The sequence below is a fragment of the Notamacropus eugenii genome, chromosome 7 (genome assembly GCF_028372415.1).
Source record: "Notamacropus eugenii isolate mMacEug1 chromosome 7, mMacEug1.pri_v2, whole genome shotgun sequence".
Taxonomy (NCBI): domain Eukaryota; kingdom Metazoa; phylum Chordata; class Mammalia; order Diprotodontia; family Macropodidae; genus Notamacropus; species Notamacropus eugenii.
Window position 1 is genome coordinate 16061289 of NC_092878.1, and position 7325 is coordinate 16068613.

The following is a 7325-nucleotide window of genomic DNA, read 5'->3' on the forward strand; positions in this document are numbered from 1 at the left end:
AAATTTTAAACACTTTTTAATTTAACCTGACAATTCCAACACTCCACTCTTGTATGTATACATTTCTGAACTTCCTCATGATCTGCTCTGTGAATTTTTATGATTAAATAACAATATTCTTTCTTCCTGATATTAGGGTCAAAATCATACTATTCACTCCTCTCCCTCAAATGCTCATACAAAATAAATTCCTTAATTGGTCATATCCTAAAATTTTATATTTCACTCTCCACTTTAACTTTATTACCTTTCTGCCAAATGGTAGCAATAAATCATCAGTTTCTCAGATCTCACCAGTTATTTATTGATAATAGTTCATAAACCTTTCACAGTTGTTTTCTTTGAAATGTTGTCATTGTCATGTTCTTATTGTCATTGTTCTTCTTGTTCTGCTCACTTCATTTTGCTTCAACAAATGGAAGCCCCATGTATTTCTTTTGTCATTTCTTAGAGTACCATAATATTTTATTATACCCATGTGCTGTAATTCATTCAACTATTCCCTAATTCACAGCCTCCCATTTTATTTTTTATTCTTTCATAAAATTAAAAGATTTGCTATAAATATCCTGAACCCCAGGGAGGTGAAGCCAGTAACTGCCATCACCAGGATCCCAGTCATACTTCAGTACCCCAGTGAAATCAGGAAGACACTGGCACAGACAGATGAGCTTGCTATGCTCTAGCTCAGCAGAGGAACCTCCTGCATCCAGAACACCCCTCCACTACACTTAACGAGCTAGTTCCAGGGTAAATGAGGGGAAAACTCTAAAACACCTCACCTGACCTTTGTTTTCAAACACCAGCCAGCTCAGCACCAGGTAAGCTGCTGTATTTTAGTTTGCAAAAGGGAGAACTAAAAGCATAAATGAGGGGAAAGAGGGTGGAGGGAAAGATGCAGATAGTAATCATAACTGTGAAAGTGAATGGGATGAACTCTCTCAGAAAAGGGAGACAGCAGAACAAAGCAAAAGCAGAAATAGATCTAATCAAAAGAGATAAGGAAGGAAAATATATCCTGCTAAAAGGCACCACAGATAACAAAGCAATTTAATTACTAAACATATGTGTTCCAAGTGGTATATCATCTAAATTCTTAGAAGATAAGTTAAGGGAATTATAGGAAGAAATGGAGAGCAAAACTATACTAGTGGGGGACCTCAACCTCCCCCTTCTGACCTTGGTAAATCTAACCTCAAAATAAGCAAGAAAGAAGTTAAGGAGATGAATAGAACTCTGGATAAGGTAGATATGGTATTTCCTGGAGAAAACTGAATGGAAATAGAGAGGAATATACCTTTTTGTCAGAGGTATATGGCACATATACAAAAATTGACCATGTACTAGACCACTAAACCTCATAATCCAGTGCAGAAAGGCAGAGATAGTCAATACATCCTTTTCAGATCATGATGCAATAGTATTTATATGTAATCAAAGGTCATGGAAATATAAACCAAAACCTAATTGGAAATTAAGCAAACTAATCCTAAAGAATGTGTAGCTTAAACAACAAATTTTAGTAACAATCAACAACTTCATTCAAGAGAATGACAATAATGAGACAATCTACCTAATTTTAGGGGACACTGCAAAAGCAGTATTTAGGGGAAGTTAAATATCTTTGAGTTCCTATATGAATAAGATAGAAAAAGAGGAGATCAATAAACTGGGCATACAGCTGAGAAAGCTCGAAAAAGGACAAATTCAAAATCCCCAAGTAAATATCAAATTAGAAATACTGAAAACCAAAGAAGAGATTAATAAAATTGAAATTAAGAAAGTTATTGAGCTAATAAATAAAACTAGGAGTTGGTTCTATGAAGAAATCAATAAAATGGATAAACCTTTGGTGAATTTGTTTAAAAAGAAGAAAGAAGAAAATCAAATTACCAATATCAAAAATGAAAGGAGTGAACTCACCTCCAATGAGGAAGAAATTAAAATAATATTAAGAAATTACTTTGCCCAACTGTATGCCCACAGATTTGACAATCTAAATGAGATAGATGAATATTTTAAAAAATTGAAAATTACCTAGACTAAGAGAAGAGGAAGTTGAATACTTAAATAACTCCACCTCAGAAAAAAAAGTTGAACAAGCTATCAATGAACTCCCTAGGAAAAAGTCTCCAGGGCCAGGTGGATTCACAACCGAATTCTATCAAACATTTAAAGAACAGTTAATTCCACTACTATATAGACTATTTGGGAAAATTGAGGTAGAAGGAGTCCTCCAAATTCTTTTCATGATGCAAACATGGATCTGATATCTAAACCAGGAAGAGCCAAAACAGAGGAAAAAAAAGTGATAGACCAATTGCTTTAATGAATATGGATGCACAATTTTTTTATATAAGATTTTATCAAAAATAATACAGCAACTTCTCTGGAGAATAATACATTATAATCAGGTAGGATTTATACCAGGAATGAAAGGCTATTCCAATATTAGGAAAGCTATTAACATTATTGATCATACCAACAACAAAACTAACAGAAACCAAATGAATATCTCAATAGATGCAGAAAAATCTTTTGACAAAATACAACATCCATTCCTATTGAAAACACTGGAGAATATAGGAATAAATGGAACTTTCCATAAAATAATAAGCTGTACCTACTTAAACCTTTGGCAAGCTTTATATGCAATGGGAACAAGCTAGATTTATTTCCAATAAAATCAGAGGTGAAATAAGCATGTCCGTTATCACCAGTATTATTCAGTGTCATACTAGAAATGTTAGCTGTAACAATTAGAGAACAAAAAGAAATTGAAGGAATTAGAATAAGTAAGGAAGAAACTAAGTTATCACCGTTTACAGATGATATGATGATATGCTTAGAGAATCAAGTAAAAAACTACTTGACGTAATAAAAAAAACTTTAGCAAAGTTGCATGTTACAAAATAAACCCACACACATCTACATTTCTAGGTATTACTAACAAAGCCCCAAAGCAAGATATAGAAATAGAAATCCCACTTAAAGCTTCGGTAGGCACTATAAAATATTTGGGAGTCTACCTGCCAAAACAAACCCAGGGACTATATGAATAAAATTATGAAATACTTTTCTCACAAATAAAGTCAGATCTAAACAAGTGGAAAAGCATCAGGTCCTTGTGGGTGCGCCAAGTCGATATAATAAAAATGACAGGTCTACCAAAATTAATTTACTTATTCAGTGTGGTACCAATCAAACTATCAGATAATTATTTTGTAGAGTTTGGAAAAAATATCAAAATTCATCTGGAAGAACAAAAGGTCCAGAATATCAAGAGAACTAATGAAAAGAAATGCTAGGGAAGGTGGCCTAGCCATATCACATCTCAAATTGTATTATAAGGCAGCAATTATCAAAACCATTTGGTATTGTCTAGAAATAGAAGGGTAGACCAGTGGAATAGTTTAGGTACCCAAGACACAATAGTCAATGAATACAGCAAGCTACTGCTTGATAATCCGTGGATCACAGCTTCTGGGATAAGAGCTCACCGTTCAACAAAAATTACTGGGATAACTGGATAACAATGTGGCAGAAATTGGACATAGACCAATGCTTGACACCGTACACAAGCATACAGTCCAAATCGGTACAATTGAATGAGTATGCTTTAGTAGGAATAACCAACAAACTTGATTGGAAAGGAGGCAGAGCCAAAGCATTTGCTATTCTAAATGATGTCTTCTTTACATTTTATGGCTAATGAATAAAGGTGCAACAGAACTTCTACAAGCATTTATCCTGTGATGTTGTAAAATCAAAGTTCTACTTTACTAAATGAGTCGTTTTACACAATATGAAAATCAACATAATTACAATTGTAAAAAAAAAAATTATAACAAAGATGGACTGATTTTCAGGATTTCCAAATCAGGGACCAACTGCACATTTACACAGAATTTTCTTTGCATAAAGCCCCAAACAGAACAGCGTAAAAATGAGTGTTTCTATAGCCCCCTTATTTTTGCTGATCAACAGTTTGTTAGAAAAGCAGCTGCAGGTTTGTTACCTAAGGTCTGAGGTAGTAGAAGAGTCAATAGGTGCCATGAATTCACCTGTAAACAACTTTATGAGTGAACATCAGCCAATTCTGGAAGAAGTGGAGTCTTAGGATGTTTGCTTTCAAAGTGCTGTTGAAGGTCTTGGGGCCTGGCATTTGTGTCCTACAGACAGTGCAGGTATATATATCAAGGCAGCCTTAGCAGCTGCCTTCTGATCATGCCCTTGTTCCTTTTTCTGTCCAGATTGTTTTTTGGCATTTTTCTGCTGAGACTGAGTCTTCTTTTGTCCACGAGCCATACCAGGGCTGGGACAGCCCAGCGTCCAAGGCGCCCAGCAGGGTGAGGGTGCTGGCGGGGGGCGGGGGGGAGAAAGGGAGGGACGGAGAGGGAAGGAGGAGGGACTGAGTGAGAGAGAGAGAGAGAGAGCTCTCCCCCCACGTCCTCCTACTCCACTGCAGCCACCACCTGCCAGCCAGGAGAGAGTAGAGAGGGAGAGCACAACCATGAGGGTTTTTCTGGTAGACTTAGAAATTCATTGAAATACAAGGACTTAAAAAATTCTCAATGGTATCTTAAAGCAAAATGCCTTCTACATCCAGAAAAATTATTGAATTTGATGGTAGAATGTAGAAGATCATTTTCTTTTGTATTATATTTGGGGTTTTTTATGATTTCTCCCATTGATTTTAATTCTTCTATGTAACGTGACTAAGGTGAAAATGTATTTAATAGGAATTTTTTGTAGAGCCTGTATAAATTTCATGCCCTCTCAGGAAGGGAGGGAGAATGGAGAATGGAAGGAGGGGGAGGAATAGGAAAAAATCTAAGTTATATGGAAGTGATTGTAGAACACTGAAAGCAAATAAAATTAAACAAAAAAAAAGAAAGTAACTTTCTATTGTCTTATTCTTTTTCCATTTTGGGGGCATTTTCCCAGTGAGTTACTTGACTTCTGAGTTCTTTGTCAAGGGGAGTGCATATCCTGGGGATCTGTAAGTTCTCGGTTCTTCCAAGATTGCACAATCAAGGGAGAAGAATTTATCCCTCTCCTGGCCAGTGCTCTGGTCTATGAGCAAGATTCCCTCTCCAGAGCCTCCACCAGCTCTGCCATATCAGCTAGCACTCCTTCTCACTCCAAGGCCCCCACTCAAGGCTGATATTCAGATGAGCTGCTCAATTCCCCTAGGGGCTTTAGACCAAGGCTCCAACAATGGAATGTAAAGAATTTTAGGAATAAATAAGTGTTTTTTAAAAGAAAAATAGAAAGAACTCCCTCTAGCAAGGTATGTGAGCACTTCTTCTGTAACTTATAGTCTTAATTATTCATAACACTAAGAGATGTATTTACTTGACCTAGAACATATGGCCATTACAAAAAGAGATATAGAAACTAGCTCTTCCTAACTCTGAGGCCAACTGTCTCTATTATGCTATAATGTTTTTCATAGAATTCGTGATTGTCGAAGCTGTGACAAATACATTTACTCTACTCTAAGACAGTGCTCTTTATACTCCAAAATTCTGATTCTCATTTCCCAGTCGATGCCATTTGAGAACACCTTTGAATACAGTGAAATCTCAATAAACTCATTTAGGGATGAAGGTCAATTTGACTTAGACAGAATTGTGAACTAGAGAATTTGTTAAAGTAGGAATTTCCCATCTTTTTGAGTATTATAATAATTTTAAAGGCAAAAAATTATGGTTCCCTACATTATAATATTTATTAATTCAGGAAATATGCATGCACAGATAATACCTATAGACTAACACCTTTAAGTTTGTGAGTTTTTTTAATTAATTGCAACAGTATATATTTACATTTAAATGGTTATATATTTATATATATATATATACACAAAATGATAACGTGTGTATATGTATATGTATGTATCTGAAAATATCAATTCCATTTCCTCCACAGTACACAGGGACTGATAACAGGAAGACCTGGTGATGATTCTCCTCCTTTCTTGATGAAACCCTAAGTATTTTTAGTATCACTTCCCATTTTCTTCAAGGAAATATGAGCATGGAAGTTTATTGAGTATCTCTGCTTGACTAAATTCTGGGATCCAATATAGGATAGTGATGTGAGTGAGGAATGCTTTGCCATCTTCAGTCATCCTAATGAATATCTTGTCACTGGATCCAGATGGCTCCAGGGGGGAAGTGAGGCTGGTGATCTTGCACAGCAGTCCCTCAAAGTAAAGTCAAGTGCAAGCCATGTCATCACTTCTCTGATGGCATGGTCTTCTTTGGCAATGAACTATGACCACAATAATCTGTAAGTAGATCCAGTTGCCTGAATGGGGACCCAGCTAACTTCATAACTCAGCTCCTCCTCTCCTGTCTGTCTCCCACTCCCCTTCCTTCTCCTACCCAAAAGAAGATAAATTTGCATGACTAGAGGATGCCCAGTTAACCTGGTGTTTATTGGATAGATTATTTTCTTCCCTTCCCTTCCCTTCCCTTTCCTTTCTCCCTTTCCTTTCCCCAAACGTTAAATCTACTGTCCTCTGAAGCCCATAGATTGTACCACATTAGACCCCTGCCCAAGCTCCACTTAAGGGGTATTTTCTTGACTCTACTGGCTTAAGAGTGATTATCAATAGTAACTGTTGCTGTTTCCCTCCCAGCCCGATTTATTTATTTTTCCTTGCCTCACTAAAGGAGTTATCCCATGACTACCTCCTAAATAGGCCTATTCATGGAATGGGTGTTCACTCACCCTAAAAGATTACCTGAATTAGTCTTGGCCTAAAGGGGCCTAAAGGTCTCCCATTGCATCCTGGGCCATCTCTAGGCATCCTAATGAATATCTGGTCACTGGTTCCAGATGGCTCTGGAGGTGAAGTGAGACTGGTAACCTTGCACAGCCCTCTCTCACTCAAAACAAGGTCAAGGACAAGTAATGTCATCATTTTTCTAAGGAATGGTCTTCAGCAATAAAGGATGAACACAACAACAAAATGGTGTTTATTGGCAAAGCAAGTCTGTATTTCAATAAAGAAGATTCCTCCTCAACTCTTCACCTCTCTCATCCCTATATCTAATCGAGGGTCAAGGTTGTCCATTTTCTCTTCATTATATCTCTCACATATGTTCTTTTCAATCCTCTGATACTGCCACCACATTGGTACAACTTACACTGGAACTATTGCAATATCCTGATGGTGGCTCTACCTGCCACAAGTCTCTCTTATTCCAGGATATCTTCTATACCACTGCCAAACTTATCTCCCCAAAACACAGGTCTATGCCTGCCACCTTGTTACTCAGTAAGCTCCAGTGACTCCCTATCATTTCTAGATC

General features: G+C 36.8%; 1 pseudogene; it reads right to left on the bottom strand.

The window, feature by feature from the left end:
• Positions 1–3958: 3958 nt before the first annotated feature.
• On the bottom strand, positions 3959–4308 carry LOC140514273 (zinc finger protein 706 pseudogene; annotated as a pseudogene).
• Positions 4309–7325: the final 3017 nt, after the last annotated feature.